At 40.8% G+C, this 25,736-nt stretch overlaps 1 pseudogene; it reads left to right on the top strand.

The window, feature by feature from the left end:
- The window catches only part of LOC116635214, a 153,095-nt pseudogene extending 127,811 nt beyond the window's left edge, over positions 1-25,284 (top strand).
- Positions 25,285-25,736: the final 452 nt, after the last annotated feature.

The following is a 25,736-nucleotide window of genomic DNA, read 5'->3' on the forward strand; positions in this document are numbered from 1 at the left end:
AGAGCAGTGGGAAATGCATTGTGAAGAAATCTGAGGTTGTACCTTTTGATGCACTTATCAGATTACAAATGGCATAAAAATAGTAAAATATTTCCAGAGCATCAAAGGATAGTGTCTTAGTTTGGCTGCTGTAACACAGTACCATACACTGGGTGACTTAAACAATAGACATTCCTTTCTCACAATTCTGGAGGCTGTGAAGTCCAAGATCAAGGTACTGGCAGATTTGGTTCTTGGTGAGGGCCCTCTTCCTGGCTGCCACCTTCTTCTGTGTCCTCACAGGGCAGGCGGGTGGAGGAAGGGGCGGGAGAGAACAAGAGACTCTGGTCTCTTCTTGTAAGGGCATTGATCCTTTCATGAGGACCTCACCCTCATGAGCTCATCTAAATCTAATTACTTCCCATCTTAGCCTGTTCCAGCTGCTATGACAAAAATGCCATATACTGAGTGGCTTATAAACAGCAGAAATTTATTTCTCACAGTCCTGAGGCTGGAAGGCCAAGATCACGGTGCCAGCATGGTCAGGTTCTGGTGAGGGCCCTTTCCTAGGCTGCAGATGACCCAGTTATTATTATGTCCTCACGCGGTGGAAGGAGCAAGGGAGCTCTCTCAGACCTCTTCTATAAGGACACAAATCCCATTCATGAGGGCTCTGCCCTTGTCACCTAATCACCTCCCAAAGGCCCTACCTCCTAACACCATTACCTTGGGGGTTAGGATTTCAACATATGAATTTGGGGGGCACAGACACTCAGACCATAGCACCTCCCAAAGACTTCATCTCCAAATACCATCACATTGGGGGTTAGGGCTTCAACATATGAATGGAGGCGGGGTGGGGGGTGTACAATGTAGTCCATAGCAGGTATCATTCCCAGTAAGGTGTGACCATTTGGATGACAGTTTTCCTAAGTCATTTCTGCTTGAACATCATAGCACATACAATGTAGTGATTAATTTCTGTGTCCAGCTGATGGTTATTTTTGATGTGCCACAAAACACCCAATCTTCGCCCTTTTCTGGTCAATGATTTTCTACCAATAATTTAAACAAAGGTATCATAAAGCTGTTTATCTAGTTATAGTTTATTCAAAGCAAGGAGGGCAACTTATATGCTATGTGGGAAAACAATTCCCACTGAATAAAATCAGCAATGTGGAATTTAAAAAAACAAAGCAAGGATTCATTTAGGTTCAAAGAATCAATGGCCTATGTATAAGATAAGGAAGAACGTGATCAGACCATACCTTGTAGAGGAAGGTTTATTCAACATAAAGTCTGATGTGAAGCAAGAGTGTAACAGAGTCATGAAAATGGGTAGCAAAGAATTGCATTCTAGAAAGTATTTTGACCTTTATAAAATATAATGGTTCTACTGGACTCTGGGCAGATTCATATAAAGCAAAGTTTCTCAACCTCAGCACTATTGACACTTTGGATCAGGTAATCCTTTGTTGTGGAGCCTGTCCTGTGTATTGTAGGATATTTAGTAGGATATGTAATATAGATATAGATAGAGAGAGTGGGGGGGGGGCAGAACACGCCAATATGGCAATATGCTAACAATTGTTAAAAACTAGGTGGAGTGTGTATGGTTGTTTTTGTCCTAGTTTGTCTTTTCCATATGTGCAAAAACGTTGGGGGAATAAATGGTTTGGGAGAAAAATTGGTCTCATTGTTCAAACGGAGACCAAGTAATTTTGTTATTTATTTTTAGAGCCAAAAACGATTGACCTTTTCTCCAAATAGAGCCCAAATAACTTTATTTACTTCTCTAGCCTCTTCTTATTTCTGGAGACACTTGGAGTTAACCATTGAAAGTGTACAAACTGTCCATAGTAATTTAACCTGAAAGTGTTTTTTAAATAGCCCCTTTGGGGACTGGTATGTAGTTACACAAACGGTGCCTCACACAAGGGGTGTCATTCACATAGGCAACTTCATGAGGAGCCCCAGCCCCGGAGCTGTGCAGGTAGGATGGCCGGTTTCTGCCAGTTTGCCCTGGATGGTTCCAGTGTTGGCACTGAAAGCCCCTCTTTGGTGGTTGGTCACTCTATGTGCAGTGCAGAAGGCCTGGCTGTGTTTTACAATGTTGAACAATGAGGAGGAGGGCAGTGTAAATCCTTGACTCTTCTTAGCCTGCAATAAGATGTTGTTTTGTTAGTAGATGCTTCCGGCTCCATGCATGATCCCACTGGGCCACACCTCTGCCTGTCAGCAGGTGCCTTCCACCCACAAAGTCTAGTCCAAAGGGGTTACGTCAATGTCAGGGACATTCTTTAGAAACTATGACATAGACCGAAGGCTTTGAAATAGACAGAACAAAAGGCCAACATCACCAGCCCAACATGGGAAACTTATTTTCGACATGGTTGCCTTTCCATGTTATTTCCATGAATGAACCATGTCATTCTTCCCTTATTCTCTGCCTTCTCCACTCTTTGTAATCATGTAATTACTACTTCGCCAAGGAGCAAATTGAGGCCTGGAGAAATTAAGCAATTTGCCCAAGGTCCCAGACCTTGAAAGGGCAGACACAGGACTTGAGACCAGAGTTCCCTGAATCCAGAGTTCCTGCTCCTAATCACTTCATTCCTGCTGTCAACTGTGTCCCCCTAAAATTCATATGTTGAAATCCTAACCCATATGTTGAAATCCTAATCCTAACCCCTAAAATTCGTATGTTGAAATCCAATCCTAACCTGATGGCGCTGGGAAGTGGGGCCCTTGGGAGGTACTTGGGCATGGGGGTGGAGCCCTCATCAAGAGAATTAGTGCCCTTATTTAAGAGGCCCCCCCAGAGCTAGCTTGCTCTCTCTCCACCATGTGTAGATACAGCAAGAAGAGACTGCAACCCCAAATGGGCCACACCTCTGCCTGTTAGTAGGATATGTAATATAGATATAGATAGAGAGAGTGGGGCGGGGGGGAGAACACGCCAATATGGCAATATGCTAACAATTGTTAAAAACTAGGTGGAGTGTGTATGGTTGTTTTTGTCCTAGTTTGTCTGGCCCCCCCCACTCTCTCACCAGACCCCAACCGTGTTGGCACCCTGATCTCAGACTTTCAGCCCCCAGAATCATAAGAAAGAAATTTCTGTTGTTTATAAGCCATCTAGTGTATGGTGATTTGTTATGGCAACCCGAACAGACTAAGACTTCCCTTCCAGCTCATCACATTCATGAGCAGTGAACTCACCTCACTGGTTCTGCCTTCTCAGGAGGAGTTTGTATTTTTACAGGAATTTATAAATACAGAAACCCCTGCAGGACCCTGGGAAAGGAAAGCACACTGGTAATGGTGGCATTTCTGACAGCACAGAGTCATGGAATGTTCTGTGCATATCAGATGGGCATCCCACCCACGACTTGGGGTTCACAGCCTCCTAACCCTTAGTGTGGAGGAGCGGTTGAGAGCCACATTTTGAAAGGAGATAGACCAGGGTTCAATACCTGGTTCTGCCCCACAACCTGTGACCTTGGACAAGACATTTGAACTGCTCTAAGCCATAGTAGCCCCATCTGTAATACGGGGATAATAATAGCCATAGCCCCTACATCATAAAGTTACTGTGAATTTAAACCAGTTAGTTCACGTGAGGTACTGAGAGCAGTGACTGGCCCATTGTGAGGGAATCTTAAAAACACTCTTAAGATGCCTACAATATTGAAGGAAACCCATGTGGTCCATTTTCTTCGTAAGATAAACTAACACATTTAATGTACCTCAGTGGAGCCAAGTCATACATGACTCAAACTGAGCATAGAGTCATATTTTTAACATTTAAATATGAAAAAAATTAGGTTTTTAAAATTCAGTCCTAGGGGCGCCTGGGTGGCTCAGTCGTTAAGCGTCTGCCTTCGGCTCAGGTCATGATCCCAGGACCCTGGGATCGAGCCCCGCATCAGGCTCCCGGCTCTGTGGGAAGCCTGCTTCTCCTTCTCCCACTCCCTCTGCTTGTGTTCCCTCTCTCGCTGTGTCTCTCTCTGTCAAATAAATAAATAAAATCTTTAAAAAAATAAAATAAAATAAAATAAAATTCAGTCCTTATTCAAGTCTTTTGAAGGAATGGAAGGGTAATCAAATGCAGTCCTTAATGATCTTTCTAGTATCCCCTTGTCTCTTCTTTCTGTTTTAATAAACCTCAGTCTTCTCCAGCCTCTCAGCTAGCTCATCCCCAAACCCTCCTCCTCATCCCTAATCCAGCAGCTCTCTAGGACACTGCTTTTGACAAGTCCTTTCCACCTCCTCCTCTGCCCACCCCTCCCCCACTGCCCACCCCTCCCCCACTTTCCTCCCCCCACTACCCTTCCCCTTCCCCACTGTTCTTCCGCCCCTCCCCCAGTTTGGCTCAACTCCATCCTTCACTGTCCCTCCTCTGATTTTACAGCATAAAAGTCTTGGAATTATACATATTTCTGGGAAACACACTGAAGTATGTGGGAGTGAAATAACGTGACGTTTGAGATCTGTTTTAAAATACTTCAGAAAAGAAAAAAAATGCAATAAATGTGGCAAAGTCTTGATAATTGTTAAATCTGGGTGATGGGAATATGGGTGTTTTTGTTTTTAATTATGCTCTTTTTTGCGGAGGTTAGAAATCTTTCACGATTAAACAAGCATTACGTCTTAGGCCAATGTGGCAGAAAGACCCGCCACAAAATGGGAGGGAGAGAGCGGGAGAAGCAGGAGGGAAGTTGTTGAGTCAGGCCTCATGGGGGTTGGGCAAGAACCAGGAACTGCAGGCTATTAGGAACCCAGGCCGCCACTCTGGGAGGTCTCCTTCTGGGGCTACATGGTTTCTAGTCTTTCTTCACTCAGCATAATTACCTCCTACTTTTTCTTTCCCATCTGGTGCTTTGTATCTTTATGCACAAGGCAGAACAGGACCACTCCCTATGTCCCAAGTTCTCATATCCTTGGCTCAAGGCAACTGGTAGAGGCTGCAGGGCTTTCCCTGAATTCTGACTTCCCAGTTGCCAGGAAAGAGAATCTGAGTATCTCCCTTTGGTCAGGGATTATTCCTGGTCCAGTTATCTGTGGTACAAACATGTTTGCTAGGTGCGTGCGTGTGTGAGTATGTTGGGGTAAGGGGAATAATTCTCAAAGGGGCCCTCCTCAGCCAGAATGGGGGCTTTCTCCTGTAAGTAACCCTAATACCGCAAAGTGAACTTCAGTTTATTAAAATAATCAGACCGTTCCAATTTTTTTAAATTTTGAAATATAAAATCGAGGCCTTGCCAGAACCCTGAAATGCCGTCTGAATCACCACATCAAAAGAAGGATAGGTTAGAGCCTCTATATTCGTAAGTGCTTTCTGTATCATTCTGAGTCTTTACAAAACTCTGTCATTTATTTCTGAGCTGGGTGGGGATGCCCAGCTCCCCAGAATATCCTATTCTCGGGCCTGCCAAATAAATAGGGGTTTACTGTCTTCCCTGGAGTCTGGAATGGTTTCGGTCAAATAGGCTCCACATTTCCATGAGTTTTAAGATGCTGAATATCAGCCAGCTCCACCCCACCAAGTGTAATTGTTGACAGCTGTGTCTTGAAAAGACTTTCTTTTGTTGCTCATCCTGCTGAGTGAGCCGAATTGCTTCATTAACATTTAGGCCATGTTACACATTCAAGTGCTTGTGAGGTATTTGGATTTCAGATGAGGTTTTTTTTTTTTAAATTCTTGTTCCAAACATGACAAGCCTCCATTTTTGTAATGAGTTTTTGTGTATATGGGTGCCACTGAAAGCGGATTTGCATCTTTGTTCATTTGTCATGCAAAGATGTACAGAAATGATTGGTATGGGTTGACCTAGTTATTAAGGCCTTTTATATTTGTGAAGAGCAAATTTCAAACCATTCCCTAGAGTAGCTGTGGATGCTGGTGCTTCATTCACTGCCTGAGAAGACAGTGTCAGTTCCAGAGGGTGCTCAGTGGGGGAGGGGAGTCGCTCCCCTACTAAAACTCGTAGGCTTCCCTAAGCCATCCTGATAAGTGTACAAATGAATTTAAGCAAAAACCAGTGAACTTGCTCTGAAAGTTCAGCTTCCGTCACCTACCCTTCTGAAGAGATTTATGCTTTAAGCCATTCCTCTATAGGAATTCAGGAGCTGTAGCAGCAAGCAGCTTCTTCTCTGCTTGAGGCTCTAGGACAAAAAGAATCCTTGTGGCATACGCTCACTGCTCCTCTACTGTCCATTCTTCTTTGCTTACTTTGGTTATTATGAGGGTGACAATGTGCTGTGCTAAACTACCTTCTCAGACTCCCTTGGCGGCTTGAGGTGGCCCATGTGATCCAAATCTTGCCAATGAAATGCATGGAAAAGTCACCGAATGAAACCTCCAGAAAAGCCTTTTGGACGAAGCAGATTTGCCTGGCAATCTCATAGGCCTTTGTCCCCTCGTTGCTCTGCCCTTACCTCTTTTTACTGTCTTGAACACTGCTGCAGTGGTTGGAGAGACTGTAGTCATCCTGGAGGGAGCAGGAGGGTAGAAGGAGCCCAGCCTTTAAGGGCAGCCTGCAGAAGTCGTCCCATTCCAGGATGCCTGGCTCTGGACTTCTGATAGCTCTTTAAGCCACTAAATAGGGTATTCTGTTAGTTGCAGCCAAACATATTCTTTGTTTCTGTATCCATGAGGGCACAGAAAGGGGTTTTTGTTGGAGGGGTTTCTGGTTATCTATTGCTGCATAGCAGACTAGTCCAAAACTTATAGCTTAAAGCAGCAATTATTATCTTTCTTGGCTTTGTGTGTCAGGAATTCAGGCAGTGTCAGCTGAGCAATTATTCTGATCCATATGGCATCAACTATGGTCACTGGGTGGTACTCAGCTGGTGGAGGGTCTGGAGGGTCCAAGACAGCTCCACCCACATGTCTGGTGTGTTGGCAAGGAACCTCTAAAGTAGGGCTCAGTGGGGTCTCTCAAATGCAGTGCATACACTTGGCTTCTCCAGCATGATGGGCTCAGACATTCCATGGTGGCTCAAGGCCCCCAGAGAGAAAGAGCTCTAACAGACAGAAATTTCTAGTTTCTCAAACCTGGCCCTGGAAATAGGCACTGCATCACTTTCGCTGTATTATATTGGTCAAAGCAGTTACAGAGCTTATTTAGATTATCGAGCAAAGGGACTTAGACCTACCACCCAATTGGAGGATTATCTAAGAATTTGTGGCCATCTTTAATCCTCCACAGGTGCAGTGAGCTATAAGATTACCTGGACATGATCTACAGACCTAGAATAGATAGGCATAGCTCTGAGAGTAGGCCTAATACTCCCTGTGATTTCTCTAGGGAATACAGATTGTCCATGAGGTGTCAGGAACTAGTCTAGGCTCTGGAATGTAATAAACACAACCAAAAAAAGTCCCCTTCTATTAAGTTTGAGGTTCTTATTGGACATATAAGAGGAGAGAGAAGACATATTTGAAAATATATGTAACTATGATGGTTAATTTTATGTGTCAGCTTGACTAGGCTAAGGGGTGCCCAGATAGCTGATAAAACATTATTTCTGGGTATGTCTGTGAGGATGTGTCTGGAAGAAATATGTATTTGAATCAGTAGACTGAATAAAGAAGATCACCCTTATCAATGAGCCTGGGCATTTTCCAATCTGTTGAGGGCCTGAACAGAACAAAAAGGATGGAGGAAGGACGAATCTGCTCTCTGCTTGAGCTGAGACATCCATCTTCTTCTGCCTTTGTACTTCAGTGCTCCTGATTTGGGGGCTTTTAGACGTGGACTGCGACTTATCATTGGCTACCCCGGTTCTTAGGACTTCAGGTTTGGGCTAGAAGGACACCACCAGCTTTCTTGAGGCTCCAGCTTGCAGACAGCAGATCATGGGACTTCTTAGCCTCCATAATCATGTGAGCCAACCCCATAATAAACCTCTTTCTGCCTGTATATGTCCTTATTGGCTCTGTTTCTCTGGAGAACTCTGACTCCTACAGTGACCTAAAGTGGCTGCTATGGTGGTGTAAAGAGCCTGGCCCACAGATGAGGAGTCCTGGGTTTTCATCTCCACCTCAATGCTAAGGATCTGTGTGACCATGAGAAAGTCCAGTAACACCTTCAGGCTTTAGTTTCATCATCAGGAAAATGATGGGACTGGATTTTATAATCTCTGAGGTCTCTCCCATTGTAAAGTTTTATGGGCCCAGGCAATCACCAATTATGATTATGAAAAGAACTGGGGTCATGATTTCTTCCATTAATTCTTAAAAATAACATGCTTTTTCTGTTGTCAAATTCCACTGTACTTTTGTTCCAGAGACTTAGTTCATTTATAGAGCAGACCTCAGAGAGAACTCAGGGTAAAGGCAATATTTTTGTGAAAATTAAATCTTCCCGGATAATTTGATTTCCCTGACTTTCCCTGAGAACTTGCTTTTTCCAAACTTACCCTGCTGTTCTCCTTTTAAAATTATAATGTAAAATGTTTCCGTTGTCATTGGAACATGACAGCCGACTCAGGATGGCCAAATGTTCCAGGATTCATTGGGTTCTGAGCCACAGGGGAATCTGAGAAGTCTTAATAACAAAGTGAATGAACAAGAGCCTCACAGGGAATCACTTAGGGTTCAGTTACGACAAGTGGACCCTTCATGACTGGAAGATGAATGCCTAGAAGTGTAACATTGAACTTGGTGGTGGGAGAACAACCATAGTTACTTCTTTCAGGGAATTTATTCCTTACTTTCCACCTCAAAGATTTGCAGTCATAATGTGTAATTTAATCCCATAAAAATTGAGGCAGGTCTAGTGAATGCACTGAACACCTGAGTGACTCAGAGAACTACGGCAAGTCTTGGGGATGTGAGACTGTCAAAGCAAAACCAGAGCTGGAGAGTAGTTCAAGCAGTAAAACCTGAGTTTATTCAGGACTCTTGGCAATAGGAGAAAAGCAATCTTGTCGTGGAACTGGGCTCAATTCTGAATATAGCATGGGCAAGTGGGAATTTATTGCCAAGGAGCAGAGCAGGAGTCAGTGCATGGACAATTACTTAGAGGAAGCATCAGGGGTCAAGGGGGATCTGGCTAAACTGACCTAACAGGATTCCTGCGGCAGGCAGGCCAGGGTGACCAGACATCACCCAGAGAATGTGAAGGCTGAGGAAACTGAGGAGATGTCCAGAGGGATCAGACATGGAGGAAGGGGGATCCTGGGTACACTAACTTCAGGGTTCTTGCTGAAAGTGGACTTTGTAAAGAAGTGTGCAAATGGGCCTAAGAAAAGCTTCAGGAGCCTGACTTAAGTTTGGTCAAGCAAAGAATCTATGTCAAGAGGTAGAAAAACCTGTTTCCTTCTGAGGGACAAAAATATATATAATTTTGGTCTTGACTTCCTGAGGTTTTCCGGGTAAGTCTATTAATTATTTTATGATTATGTTATGGATATTTTATTTGGGTTTCCAGAAGAAACTTTCTACTACTTTCTACTATATTAATACAGAGCACTACTATGTAAGGTTTATAATTTGGGCAAATAAACGTTGTACGACCTCCCTGTAACTCTATCATTGGGATCCATCCCAGGAGACAGCCTTATAAAGTAAGACTGCTTCATACAGAAGCCTTTGTGATTCATCAGTAATTGATCTTCTTTGGATTGGTTCAAGAAGGATGCAACGTGTGCAAAATGACACTTCATAGTGAATAGTGTTATACCAAAAATCACTTAATAATAACATAATAATCGGGATATTTATCAGTGACCACATGCCAACAGTGTGCCAGACACTGTGCTAGAAGCGTCTCTATACATTGTTTCTAATCCTCACAGTAGTCCTGGGAGGTGTTACTGTCTCCATCTGAAAAGGCTGAGGTTCAGGGATGTTGAGTCTTCATACTGGTGAGTAGTGGGGCTGGAATTTTAACCTAGTCTGTCTGTTGCGAAAGTCTAAGTTTTCTTCACTTTCTTCTGTGTTCAATTATCCCTTTGTGGGTAATGCAAATATTGATAGAACACCATAGAACCACAGAACAACTGCAAACAAACAATTTGTATTTTGCTCACTTGGTAACAAAAGACAAGACAATGAAGCAGCAATTAACATTGCTGAAACAGGATATTTTCCCTTTAAGATTTATATGGTAAATACCCATTGTCAAGTATTTCTGGATTCTACTGAGCTCTCTCTCACCTCAATAAATGCTATTCAGAGGTTCATGGAAACCACAACATAGACTAGCTCTGTCTGATGGGTGAGAAGTAAAAATGCTCATAATTTTAACAAGTACTTCCTCTTTGGATTATTTTTATTTTTGAATTTATAGTCTCCTCCACTCACCTTGTCTTTTAAGTGAATTCTTCTCTCCTAAAGCTCTTCTTTGTTACCTTCGCTCTTCTTTATTGCCTCCAAGGGCTCCCATCCTGCCTGTTCATTTGCAAACACTTCCTCTCTAAGATGAGCTGGCTGCCCTGGCTCCTGTTAATCTAAGATCATTAAAAAAACAAACACCCCGAGAAAAGCATCACTTGCAGTAATGACAGTATATAATACTCCCCTGCCCTAGCCCAAATTCTTGATTTTTTTCCGTCTTCCTCTGCTAGGTGACTTTGTAGATATTTCAATCCAGGGTCCTTGCCATTAAGTCGTGAAGAAGAGATAGTAGAAAAATAAATCACCCCAATTGGCTACTTGTTGGCATCATCTGTAAAGATTTTGAAGAAAGGAGAGTAAGACCAGTGACAAAAATGTAGTATTTAAAAATTTTTCTCATATTGAAATAATTATAAATTCACAGAAAGTTGCAAAAGTAGTATAGACAGGTCCTGTGTACCCTTCACCCAGTGTTCCCCAGTGATAACAGCTAACAACTATAGCACAAGAGCAAAACAAGGAAACTGATAGTGGTACAATTCACAGACCTTCTACAGATTTCACCAATTTCATATGCATCATTTGTGTGTATGTGTATGCATGCGTGCACATTTTATGAAATTTTATCACATGTGTACATTCAGGTACCCACCACCACAGTCAAGAACTATTTCATTACCACAGATTCCTCATGCTACCCATTCATAGTTATACCCACTCTCTTCTCCCCTCATCCTCTGATGCTTGGCAACCGCCTATCTGTTCACCATCTCCATAATTTTCTCATTTTGAAATGTTGCATAAATGGGCTTATATAGTACCTTTTGAGATAGGCTTTTATTACTCAACACAATTCCATTGAGATCCCTTTTGGTGAAATATCTGTTCATGTCTTGCCATTTTCTAGTGGAATTATTTGTTTTTTGTTTTATTATACTGTTGAGTTTTTAAATATATATGCATTCCAGATATGTCTTTTGTCAGATATGTGGTTTGTAAATATTTTCTCCCAGTCTGTATCTAGTCCATTCATTTTCTTAGCAGAGTCACAGAGCAAAATTCATAATTTTCGTGAAGTTCAACTGACCGTTTTTTTTCTTTGATGGCTCATGCTTTTGGTATCATGTCTAAAAACTCTTTATCTAGCCCTAGATCCTGAAAATGTTCTCCTTTGTTTTCTTCTAAATGTTTTATATTTAAATCTATAATCTATTTTGAGATAATCTTTATAGATGGTATGAAGGTTTAGGTTAAAGTTCATTATTTTTGCCTATATGTGTTCAACTGTTCCAGCATCATTTATTGAAAAGAATATCCTTCCTCCTTTGAGATGCTTTTGCACCTTTCTGGGAAGTCAGTTGGCCGTACTTGTGTACAGGCTCTATTTCTGAGTCATCTTTTCTCTTCCATGGATTTATGCGTATGTCCCTTTGCCCATTCCACACCATCTTGATAGCTGTAGCTATATATTAAGTCTAAACATCAAGTAGAGGGATTTAGTCCACTTTATTCTTCTTTTTCAAAATTGTTTTAGCTATTCCAGTTCCTTTGCCTCTCCATATAAATTTTAGAGTAAGTATGCCCATATCTGCAAAAATTCTTGTTGGGATTTTGATAGGAATGGGACTAAAACTGTAGTTCAATTTGGGGAGAACTGACGTCTTTATCATGTTGAGTCTTTCGATCTGTGAACATGGTACATTCCTCTACTTTTTTAAGGTCTTTAATTTCTTTCGTAAGCATTTTGTTTTTCAGCATACAAGTCCAGCACATGATTTATTAGAGTTATGCCTAATTATTTTACTTTTTTTTCAGTGATTACCAAAATTGTTTTTAATTTTGATTTCCATATACTCATTGGAGTATATAGAAATATAATTGATTTTTGCATGTGGATCTTACATTCCACTAACTTGAAATAGTTTTGTAGATCCCAAAATATAGATTTTATTTAGTCTAAATTTAAATTGTGTGTGCTTTCACTTTCATTTTCATTATTATCAACATGGATTTAAATCCAGAAAGTACACTAGATAGGAACATGGTCCCTGGTGTTACCAGGTATATAATAGTCCTTTAGAAATATTATTAGCATGTAGATATAGAATCCTAAATTCTCAGTGGGCATAATAAAGATTTGCTCTATACTATAATGTATTTCTTAAACCCTAAGCATAACTCTCAAAATATATAGACTTAAAGCCAATTCTCTTATTCTATTTGTTGCTTTTTTTAATCTATGTGCATTAGCTATACATACAAAGAAAAAGCATGAAAATCCACTTTTATTTCTAATGAAAGATTAGTGTTTCTATAGCAAATAAAATTATTGATAATAAGCTGTGTTTTGCTCATTAGAATGATAAAAACTATATATGTCTTCTGGATTAGTCAGTGGGTGGGAAAAATAAGACTACACAATTATCTCATAAATAGATTTTCTTTTTTTTTTTAAGATTTTTAAAAATTTATTTGACAGAGAGAGACACAGCAAGAGTAAATAGATTTTCTTTAAGCACACCTCTAGCTAAGTGTTTTCTAAATAAGAGAAAAATACCCTGAATACTTTTGCTCTAGCATATGAATTGAGTAAGATTAGGGTGGATAATGGAAGGTAGTATATTCAGATCTGCCTGTAGATCCTGAGACCCTTAAAACCCAGGGCCAGACAAGGTCAGTTTAGTTAAACCAGAACTGGTCTTCTGGTGTCCCACTGTGTCTGATTGTGGTAATGCCTAAGTGGACCAAACATCGTATTTGTGGTGAGGAAGAATTAATAATGTTTCTATTTAACATGCTATGCCTAAGGTGAATTATTTGTTTTAGGGCATTTCTTCAAACTTATATTTTCCATCAACATCCTTGTTTTTGTACTTAAATGAAGATCTAGTATTTATTTCTTTTTCTAAGCTTCTCTCCCCTTAAAACTCGTTAAAACAATTAGTTTAAAAAACCGTAACTCTAAACTTCCAACATCTGGAAATGGGGAACTAGATAAATGAGACCAACCCACTCATTGAGAAAAATGAGTAAAAATGGAAAAAAAATTATATATAAATAGATATGTCTGAAAACATGAGAGAGCTTATAAGGCCAAGAGTGGGAAGAAAATGAAAACCATAAAGGCAATGTTTATGCCTTGAAATTTTTGTTGATTTAGAAGAGGCAGTTGAAATGCCAGGAGGCCAATCAGTACTCTTGTTAGTTTTAGAGTCAGAGAGATAAAAGTTGGAGTAAATGATCTGCCAAGATAGGGCTTTGGTGAGTCCCATTTTGGTCTGGGACACAAAGAGCTGTACCCTGGAACTAAGAGTGAACCTAGAAAAAAGTCTCTCACAGACCTCTTACAGACCTCACACAAGTAATCCAATAATGCTAGGGACTCCAGATGCTTGGCAGAAGCAAGCCAAAACGCTCTCTGGAGAAATATAATATCACCTTGGCTTCCAAATAATTTCAACAAACAATTTTTCACATACAATGCCTGGCACACAAAGATAACTGAGCGTGCAAGAAGACAGAACAACATGAACTATAATCAGTAGAAATAAAGACAATGGGAAAAGATTTATGGAAATGGCAGATATTGGAGTTATCAGAAACAAGTATTAAAATAACTGCAGTCTATATTCAAGAGGACAAAAGACAAAATTGATTAACTGGCGAAAGAACTGAAAACTTATTGCACAGCCAATTAAAAAAAAATAGAAATTCTACAACTGAAAAATAACAACAGTGAAATTAAGAATGCAATGGATGGGTTTAATAGTAGATTATTCACAGCTGAAGAAAAATTAGTGAACTGGAAATAGTTTAGAAAAAAATATGCAGAATGAAGCACAGAGGTATGAAAGAATGCAGTAAAGATAAAGGAACGCAGTGAGAAGATCTCATTTAAATTAGAATTAGAGAGGAAGAGAAAAGTGTGGCAAAAGCAATTGTTTGAAAAGAAAATGGCTGGGCGCCTGGGTGGCTCAGTTGGTTAAGCGACTGCCTTCGGCTCAGGTCATGATCCTGGAGTCCTGGGATCGAGTCCCGCATCGGGCTCCCTGCTCAGCAAGGAGCCTGCTTCTCCCTCTGACCCTCCCCCCTCTCATGTGCTCTCTCTCTCTCTCATTCTCTCTGTCTCAAATAAATAAAAAAAAAAAAAAAAAAAAAAAAAAAATCTTAAAAAAAAAAAAAGAAAAGAAAAAAAGAAAAGAAAATGGCTGAGAATTTCCAAAATTGATGAAAGATATCAAACCACAGGATCAAGAATCCAAATTAATCCCAAGCAGGATAAATATATATATATATTTTATCTAGCCAAAAGAGAGCGAGAGAGAAAGAGAGAGAATCTTAGGAAGATTACTGAGGATACTCAGTCAATCTGAATGAAGTCAAAGAAAGGGACTATATGTGAAAAATGAGTACAAAGAATAACAGAGATAAAATCCAAATATATCTGTCAATTACAGTAACTATAAATAGAATAAATCTTTGAGTTAAAAAACAAAGATTATTAAATTGCTTTAAAAAATAATGGGACTATCAGTTTCCAGTCCAGCTTATAAGGAGCTTGGAAATCATTGCTCTATCCTAAAACAAGTAAAAAGCTGAACAAATTGAAAAATCAACTCTTCTTAGATTTGTCAAGAGAAAGAGGGCAAAGCACTGCCCGCTAAATTAGAGAGACAGGCAAATACAGAGAATCACAATTTACTGAAGCAGAAACCCGTGAGCAGAAACCTCCCTAAGAATGAGTAGTGGGGTAGGAAAACCTAAACTATAATCGACAAGTTGCTGGAGGCCCACTGTGAGTAAGTCTTAGAGTTAAAAACCCAGTCCTAGGGGGCCTCCACATTTTTGTGAGTTTTATGTCAAAACACAGCAAACTTCATAGCAAGGAAAGTTATCAGCGATAAAGAGGGACATTATATAATGATAAAGGAGTCAGTTTTGAGCTTGAGGATATCTAGTAGAACTTCCAAAACATATGAGATACATATGAGGAAAACTACAAAACTTTGATAAATGAAATCAAAGAGGAACTAAATAAATGGAAAGATATTCCATATTTTGGATAGAAGACTCAATATTGTCAAGATGTCAGTTCTTTCCAACATAATCTATAGATTCAATGCTATCCCAATCAAAATTCCATTGAGTTATTTTGTGGATATTGACAAACTGATTCTAAAGTTTACATGAAGAAGCAAAAAACTCAGAATAGCCAGCCCAAGGATAAGAAGAAGAACATAGTTGGAGCACTAATACTACTCAATAGTAAGACCCGCTATAAAGATACAGTAGTCAAGACAAGGCGGTATTGGTGAAAGTAGACAAATAGATCAAGGGAACAGAACAGAGGCCCAGAAATAGACCTCCACAAATATAGTCAAGGGGTCTTTGACAAAGGAACAAAGGCAAAATACAATGAGGCAAAGAAGGTCTTTTCAACAAATGATGCTGGAACAACTAGACATCTATAGGCAAAAAAGTAAATCTAGACACAGACCTTATACTTTTTACAAAAATTAACTCAAAATGGATTACAGACCTGAGTGTAAAATACAAAACTAAAGAAGTTCTAGAAGATAACATAAGAGAAAATCTAGATGACCTTGGATTTGATAATGACTTTTTAGATACACAACTAAAGTCATGATTCATGGATGACCTAGGTTTAATTAAAATTAAAAATTTTTGCTCTGCCAAAGGTGCTATCAAAAAGAACGAGAAGACAAGTCATAGATGGGAAGAAAAAGATATTTGATAAAGGGCTACAAAAGACATCTGATAAAGGGCTGTTATCTAAAATATACAAAGAGCTCTTAAAACTCAACAATAAGAAAATGAACAATCATTTTAAAAATGGGTAAAAGACCTGAACAGACACCTCACCAAAAAAGAAATAGAGATGGAAAAAAAATACATGAAAAGATGCTCAACATCATATGTCCTTAGGGAATTGCAAGTTGGAAAAAGAATGAAATGCCCCTAGACACCTATTTGAATGGCTGAAATCTGGAACACTGACAACACCGAATGCCGTCAAGGCTGTGGAGCAACAGGAACCCTGATTCATTGCTGGTGGGAATGGAAAATGGCACAGCCACTTTGGAAAACAATTTGGCAGTTTCTTACAAAACTAAACATACTCTTATTATAGAATCTAGCAATCACACTCCTTGTTATTTACCCAAAGGAACTGAAAACTTATGTCTACACAAAAACCTGCACAAGGATGTTTATAGCAGCTTTATTCAAAATTGTCAAAACTTAGAAGCAACCAAAATGTCCTTCAGCCAAGCCATGAAAAGATATAGAGGAGCTTTAAATGCATATTACTAAGCGAAGGAAGCCCATCTGAAAAGGCTACTGGTTGTATGATTCCGACTATCTGGCATTCTGGAAAAGGAAAAACTATGGCGATAGTAAAAGCATCAATGGTTGTTGGGGGTTAGGGTAGAGAGGAGGACGAACAGGTGCGGCACAAGGATTTTGGGGGCACTGAAACTGCTCTGTGCGATACTACAGTGCTGGATACAGATACATGTCATCATACATTCGTCAAAATCCATGCGATGTACAACACCAAAAGTGAACGCTAATGTAAACTATGGACTTTGGGTGATAATGATTTGTCATGTGTGTTCATTGGTTGTAACAAATGTGCACTTTGGTAAGTGATGTTGATAATGGGGGAAGCTATGCCCATGCAGGGGCAGAGCATATATGAGAACTCTCTGTTTTCTGCTCAATTTTGCTAAAGTTTGAAGCTAAAACTGCTCTAACAAAGTCTATTTAAAAAATTATAAAAGCCTAAAAAATCAAATACCTAGAAATAAGTCCAGTAAAAGATGTCCAAGATGTCTATATGGAAAATCACAAAGTATTATTGAGAGAAAGTAAATAAGACCTATATAAATAGCCACGTTTATTGATTGCATGCTTAATATTATAAAGATGTCAAGTCTCTTCCAGTAGCCTACAGATTTAATGCATTCCTGGGATTATAAATTTTATTCGTAAGTACGAAGGTTTAAGAATGGCCAAGACACTTGAAGAACAAGGCGAGAGGACTAGCTCTCCAGGATTTGAAGACACATTATAAACTTCCAGCAATTGGGACAATGGAACAGAATAGAACATTCCAAAACACACACAAATGGACACCTGATTGAAGATGAGTGTGGTACTGCAAAACAGTGGGAAGAAGATGATCTTTCCAATAAACAGAATCGGAAATCCACATGGAAGAAAATAAAAAACATGAGTGCTACCTCCTACCAACAAAATTTCAGTTTCAGGAGAGTGCAGACTTCAATGCAGAAAGCAAAACTCTAATAAACCTTTTTAAAGATAATATAGGACAATGTCTTCTTTTTTTTTTTTAAAGATTTTATTTATTTATTTGAGAGCGAGCGAGAGAGAGAATGAGAGAGAGAACATGAGAGGGGGTAGGGTCAGAGGGAGAAGCAGACTCCCCGCTGAGCAGGGAGCCCGATGTGGGTCTCGATCCCGGGACTCCAGGATCATGACCTGAGCCGAAGGCAGTCGCTTAACCAACTGAGCCACCCAGGCGCCCTAGGACAATGTCTTCTTGTCCTCAAGGTAGGGAAATCGTTTTAAAATAGGACACAGAAAATACAAGCCATAAAAGAAAGGATTTATATATTGAATTCCATTAGAGCATCTGTTCATCCAGAGATGCCATGAAAAGAAAATGAAAAAAGAAGGCATGAGACATATGTGATAAAGGCCTCTTAACCGGCATATGTAATGAACAAATAATTAAGAAATAATTAAGAAAAAGACAGATCATGGGAAAATGGCCAATAGGTAATTCATAAAGGAGGAAATCTAAATAGCCAAGAAACTTATGAAAAAGTGCTTGACTTCACTACTAACTAAGAAAATGCAAATTAAAACACCACAAGGTGTACCATACCCGTCAGGATGACAAGAGTGAAAATGGCTGACAAAACCAAGTTTTGGAGACAACAAGGAGTAAAAGACACCCTCATAGAGTGTCAGTGACAGCATAAATCATTGTATCCCACTTTGGAAAATCCCACTCTGCCATTATTCACTAAGGCTGAAGATATGTGAACCCCATGACCCGTCAAGTGCAAAAACGGGTACAAAAGCTCCAAAAAGTCACCCATGTGCCGGACCCAGTGTGTCTGTCTCCCCAGAGTCCTCTGGATGTTGTCAAGGCCCCGGGCCCCCTTATTTTTTAACAATAAAAGCACCTGCGCGTGGTGCTGGGGTCGGCCCTTCTAGGAGGAGACATTTTATGCGTAGTCACGGACGAGCAAGATCTGAAGGCGACTGGGTCTTCCTTCCCAAAGGTGAACCCCACTTCTACTTTGCGCTAAACTCCCCCGACCCAGCAGTGCTGGCTTGTTAGATAAACTTTCTTGACACAAGCCAAGGTGTGTTCGTTCACCTGATGAATCGTCCAGGGTGCCTTTGGTCTTGTTTTGTGACAACACTAGATGGAGCTCCTTCTTTTCGTTCCCTCTCGACTCGCGCAGGCGGCTAGGCAGCCGGCGTGGGCTTAGCAGTTTCTCCGAAGCCCGAGCCGTGGCCCCGGCACCGCCGGCCTTGCAAGGACGTCAGCTTCCGCCACCGCAGACGTCCTTACTCTGGGGAGGGTGCGGTGCATCTTCTCTCAGGACAGCCAAGGCGCTTAGGTTTTCTAGGCGGCTTTATTCTTCTGCCTCTAGACAAGGGTGAGATCAAATTATTTCAAACCGCAGTCGCTGCCTTTTCCTTTGGGAGCCGAGGAGAGGGGAATCCCTGAACCCCTTCTTCGGCGGCAACCTTGATTTCATCCTTTTGAATAGCAAATACCTCTCCATAGCAGAAAAAGAAGGGTTCAATGCATGTTTATTGTCCACTGAGAAAGAACATTACATCAATGTGGAGAGGAGGGAAAGAATTAGCAGTAGAAACGAGTAAAGGATTAGTCCGTAGCTACATGTGCTGGGGTGGCTCTGCTCCCGGGAGACTAGACTCCCACCCCCCAAGGTGTCTGCAAATTCCTTATGGAAGAGTCTCAGCTTCGATATAGTCTCTACAAGGCCACCACCCATTCTCAAGTAGATCCTCCATTCCCATCACACCCCCCGCTTTGTTTTCTCACTTACTCAGTTATATATTGTCTGTCATTCCACTAGATTGTGAGTTCCCAGAGACCTTCTCTGTTTGGCTCAAGGCATTGTCCTCATGTCCTAGAATAGTGCCCGGCACAAATTAGGTGCTCAATGACTGTTTGCAGAGTGGATGGTCACTATGATTCCAAGCTCCACCCCGATCAGTTCTGTTCATAGGTCTTCACCCAACTGGCATAATGATGTCCCTGTTCCACAGTTTGTCAAGCCATTTGCAGAACTCTACCCCTTCCTTGGGGGCCCCTGAAAAACCTCCCACAGAAGATGTCTTGGTATGAAAGCTTTCACTGATAATGGAAGAAACAAGGACTCACATGGAAGTGACCAGATAGTCCTCCCCATCACGTCCCTAATGCTCACACCCTGCCAAGCTTTCTGGCATCTCAGGACTTTGCTGTCACTTCTCTCTACCTTTCTTCCTTTCCTCAACTCTCATCCTTACACTTAACTCAACCAAACCCTTCGCCAGTTCCTCCTCCCAAACTGAGCTCTCAGCCCAGTTTTTACCCACCTTTTACATGGAAGATTAGCCGACTAAAGAACCACCTCCCTTAGCACACCCACAGGTTGGAGATACTATGATGTTCTCCTATGGTTAGCACTGCCCTCTTCTTCGCAACTCATTTTCTCCTGTTTATCTGATTCTGTTACTCTACCCCTTTTCCCCGCAAAAAAGCTAGGCTAAACACCCAGTGTCCTTCCTATTCTACAACGTTTTATCTAGAATCAAAGTGGTTTAAAAGATGTCATCTTAAGACAAGGCCTTAAGAAAGAGAAATCAATCTCCCCAAAGTCTGGAGCCTGAAGCCTAGTGTAGAAGCAGGGAGGGGGAGGGAAGTTTCCCTTTACTTGGCCTTGGTGATTGCCTAAGATGCACGTGGGGTGGCTGTGTTTATCGGCCTATGGTCTTTAATTTGTGTGGGGGCAGTTCAAAGGAGTCATCACCTTGATTCTTGAATCGCCTCCGCTCCCTATAGGCTTCCTCTGACCTTTTATATGTGTTAAATAAAGCTAGGTGCTGAAACACATAAACCCTGACATCTCGGAGACTCAAAACAATAAAGTTGCTTTCTAATTCCTGTTGCAGCCTAATGCAGGTCTTATGGCCTTCCATGTGATCATTCAGAGGCCCAGACCTCTTCACCTTGTGGTTCCTTGTTCCACTTCATCTTCTTAGAAGCTGACAAATGGAGAAAGAGATTATCCGGAGATCTGTGTGCTTTCTTGGCCCATTGGCTCACTTGACTTTTTATAAAAATCTTCTCCTCACATTCCTTTGGTGAGAAGCAATCACACAACCCACCTACATGTAAGGGGTGGGAAATGTAGCCTCTGGCTGGCCAGGGAGAGCATGAATCTGTGGTGATCAACTAGCCGTGTGTATCACATGTCTTTAAAGTCCAAATTTCCATCTGGGGATTTGTCTCCTCTCCTGGACCTCCCTACTTTCTTCTAGCATGATTTCTCATCTTTTCAGCCAAGACTGCTCCCTTATAAACTCCCCCAAATGCTTTCCCTTCTCTTCTCACAGACTAGTACCTAACTTAACACCTTTCTTCTCCCTGAAAAGGTTCGTTGATTTGGCGGGCACGTATACATTGACCTGTTTCTTGACTTTAACTTTTCTCTTGCTGGCCAAGCTGTGTCTCTGTTTCTGATTCCACTTCATGAATGTGTTGTCACATTCTCAGGAGCCCTCAGGACTCAAAGAGTCCTAGGTCCTTCTGCCCAGCCAGGGGCTACACTTCTCATCCTCCCCCACCCACCTGCCCACTTACGTCTAGATGGATGAAGTGGCTGATTCTCACCGAAGGACTGTGAGCCAAGAGTTTTTTTAAAGACCCGAATAGTTAAGAAATAGGACCCTTCTCCATAGGCTCTTTCCCCATCTGCCAGCTGATCGAGGAAGAAGGAGCCATTAGGTGCAGTAGGCCTGGGCTCTGAATGACCACACGGGCTTTACAACTTGCCTTCAATGCTGACTCACTCTCAGGAAAACAGCATCTACAGCAATGATGTCCTATGTAGGAAAGTGAGCTTCTGACACTACCTCAACTCCTTCCTGACTTCTCTCCTCCTGTGTGGCCACTGTCCCCTGTTTTCTTCTCCTTCTTCCTAGACTATTAAAAGCTTAAGGTGTAAGCCTTTCAAAATAGCTTCTTCAATAAAAGTCTTTTCCAATAAGACTTCAAAACTCAGTAAAGGAATTATAGGCACTGTGACAGGCGGAGAGGGAGCTATTTTTGAACAAGGTACTTGCCCAGAGCTCTTTAAATCTCCTACAATTATTAATATCTACCATCTATTGGTGATTATCACAGACTGTGCTTAGCGCTATATACTTGCTGTCACTGAATTTTTTCTACAAACTTATGAGGTTTTATTAATATTTGTCTTCTCCAACCTTGGGGCATCTGAGCTAGGGACCATCCCTGGGAAATCTGCCAAGCTGTCTCCTTCTTCATTCCTTACTCAGTTTAAAACATCTGCTTATATCCCCCGATATCATAGGTCCATCCTATTTTCTCCATCCCACTGGACTGTAAGTTGATGTCTGAGAACATCCCTGTCTGTCACCTACCTACATACCTTTCTTGTCCTCTGCTCGTGTTCAAAGGTAGGTAAGGCAGCCTAAATCTTCTACATATTTATAAACCCCACAGAACTTAAATAAGCAACTTTTCCATAGAAGATGCTTAACAACCATATATTTGAATAATAGATGAATCCCAATGATTTAAGTATTACATTCTAACTACCCCTATAGTTCCTAAGCCTAACTGTATATCAGAATCAAACAGGAGAATTCGTTATGAAATATCCAAACTTTTTAGGATAGGTTTCAGAAATCTCTATTTTTAACAAGTTCCTCACGTGATTCTGAAGCAGCCAGCTTGATCCCAGCCTGCACACTGGTGTTTGAGAACCCACGGAGCCCTCTTTCTTTCTTCACCTCAGAATCGCATAATATTTCCCCTTTCCTCCACCATCCACACTGCCCTAACCATTTTCTCGTAGCAACCAAAACCCAGCAACCAAGTTGATCCATCCTGAGACTTTTGCCCTGAGACAAAGATCTGCCCCAAAGTCTAGAAAACGGTTAGCTCCACCAGACATCCAAATATCCCCCTACCAATCAGCCCCTTCCTACGAATGGGGGAATGTTCCTGCAACTCAAGTAAAAAGAGAGACCTGTTTCTTGGATATGATTCCCCATGTTGCATATTTTACTGAGTTTGTCTTTAGACTGTCTTATCATCATCTACCTGGTGTTTAGGGGGGATCCCATGTTCTCAGATGACCTGAATCAACTGTTTTCTCATGCTGACCCTACCTGCAGCATACTCATTTGGGGAGCTTTTTGCAGAGAGGCTGTTAAAGTAGAACAGGCAGATTCAAGAAAACTGCCATCTGGTTTCCATGCGGCAGATGCCCACACGAGTCTTGAAAAATCTAGCTGGGGAGGAGGTGGAAGATCCTGTGGGCTGGCTGATAAAGGAAGAGATGAGAAGGGTACTTTTTTCCCCTTAATGTTCCTACAATTGGGTCTAATCACCATAATTTGAGAAAGAGAAAGAGAGAATGCGCTCGTATCACTGTTGGGTAGTGAGATCTAAAGGCTTCAGAAAACAACCCTATTTTTGAATTCTATATTCTAGAGACACACAGTGTATGGCCCTTTGGTAGCTCTTCAGTGCTGCCCAAGAATGGAGTTCTTATCTAATCTCTCCCACTTTTTCCCTTGCTTGTACCTCCAGCCAAACTCCTGTTGTGACAAAAGGAACAAGACAAGTTTCCATCTACTTGTATGCATGTGTATATCCTTTCATTGTATATATTACATAGGATTATCTTCTACATTTGCTAAAGGCAAGGTAGAAGTCAGGCTATGAAAATTTAGTTTTATTTTTTTAAAAATTTAAAATTTTAGAGCTAAAAGACATCCTAGAGATTATCTAATCCAGTCAGCCCTTTTCTAGGAAATAAAATTGAAACCCCAAGTGATCTGCCCAAGTGTACCAAGCCATGGTGGTCTCAGTAATGGCTCCCCCAGATGTCTCTTAAAGGATTTGTTGCCAGTGCTGCTGGGAGGGCCGTTGAGCTGGCCAACAGCTTTTAGCTGTCAGCCTCTTTAGGATTTGCCCCAGTTGCAGAGAGTAGCCTTGCCCAGGGACAGGCCTTTCCCAGGGCAGCCCATATCCAGTGACTGATTGAGATGGCAGTAGAAAAGCCCGGCCTTTGACTTCACGTGGGGCACCTGAAAGGACTATTTTAGCTCCAGAGATCTCTGTAGTGTTGGCAGAGGCTGTCAGGCAGTCAGTCGGTGGGCCTCATACTTCCTCTGCTTTATTTCCCCCATTTTACAAATGTTCATCCCAAAGGCACTGCTGAATAAGCATCCTGCATTCTTACCATCATCTGAGTGTGTCCAAGAGAACAAATCTTGAATAAGACCAAACATAAAAACTGTCTAAAAAAAAGACTGGTTCCTGCTAAAATGTCCATGTTGGAAGTACCTCTGTGTGTGTGTATGTGTGTCCATCAGTGAGTGTATTTGGATTTTTTTTTTTTATTCATAAGAAATGACCAACAGGAAAATAAACACACAGGTACACAGTGCAGATTTCAATCAGACCCAAACTTACTCCAGAATTAATCTGCTGTTCTTAAGGATCTATATAAATTATTATGAATATATAAAATAGCCATACATTTAAAAATATTCTTAGAAATTTGACATTTGAAAGGGAACTCTAAATGTATACCACATTTTCAACCATTTGGCAAATACCTTAGTTATTTTCATCTCTCTTCTCCTTCTATTCATATCCCATGAACATTACGTTTTAAGTGTATTGACACACTGACATTTTTATTTTAAGCCATTTGTCTTTGAAGATTTTTCACCGCCATCCCCTGTCTACTCCCTCTGATATCTTAAGAATGAAAATATCAGAGGGATAAGGGAGCAAATAATATAACTAAAAACAGAGTTGCCTGTTTGATGAACAGGTAGCCTTATTGGATTATAGAAAGGACGGACTGCTACTTCCGGATGCATTTTGTAAGTCTAGAAGGCCCTACATTAGTTTCTCAGTGGAGAATAATCAAGATGGAAGAGAAGAAAGGAAAAGGAATACTAAGCAATGAAAGTAGAGGATGTTTATGTTTAAAAATATAGTATATATTTTTGGGAGAAAATCATCATAAAACTTAAAGTTGATAAATGTGGTTAAAAAAAAAGAACAGACTATGAAAGAATTGCCCTATACACTTAGTAATGCCATCTCCCTTATAAAACATTTTAATACTGAGATATTTTATTTTGTTAAATTATTAGTAATATATTTTATATTGGTGAATTTTTTTATCGGCATCATCATTTTGGGCTAAAGCCTAGCCTCCAGATTTCTGATAGAAACTCCATACAATACAGAAATGAGATCGTTTTGACAAAATTCCCACGATGAGAATATAGGGCATCCTTTCCCTACGATGTCGATCTAACATTTATGGAACATGAACTCTGGGCCAGGCACTAAGTGCCTGCACATATTAACTCATTTACCTTTCAACATCCTCTTGCAGGCCGGCTACAGCACTTTACAGTTGTGTTACCCTTTGCACTTTACAGTTGAAGAAACTGACTTGGAGATGACTCTGGTCTGGGAGGCAGCTCTCAGCTCCACTGCTGGTTCTGACTCTGCCACGATTTGTGGTGTGACCTTGGGCTGCCGCTTCCAGACGGTCAGTGTCTCATCTGAAACATGTGGATGCTCCATCGCATCCTCTTGAAGGATTCCCCTTCCCCTAAAATATGATTTTGTGCTTCTATATTTTGTTCCTAGAAAACTCGATTTTGGAATTGCTGAGACATCTTTTGTGGGGTTTTTTTTTTTTTTTGGACACAGAAAACAAGACTATTATAATGAAAACCTCAGCATTTGTCTGAAGGTGCAAAATGATGTTGCCTGCAGAATTTGTCTTGGAAGTGAGAAAAAAATAAGAAATTATGGTGGTGTGTCACTACTTCAAAAGAAATATATATATATATATATATATATATAATATATATGCTTAGAAAAGGGTAGCATGTACAAAAAGCTTTAAGGAGAGGTAAGTGAGGGATATAAGAGAGGGGAATTGAACACCACAACATATTTTTCCTTTTAGAAGACCATCTGCTGAAATTCTGAGCATGAGAACAAAGTAGGGTTTGAAGGATCTGGAATAAATGAAGTGAAAGA

The sequence above is a fragment of the Phoca vitulina genome, unplaced genomic scaffold (assembly GCF_004348235.1).
Source record: "Phoca vitulina isolate PV1807 unplaced genomic scaffold, GSC_HSeal_1.0 scaffold10, whole genome shotgun sequence".
Taxonomy (NCBI): Eukaryota; Metazoa; Chordata; class Mammalia; order Carnivora; family Phocidae; genus Phoca; species Phoca vitulina.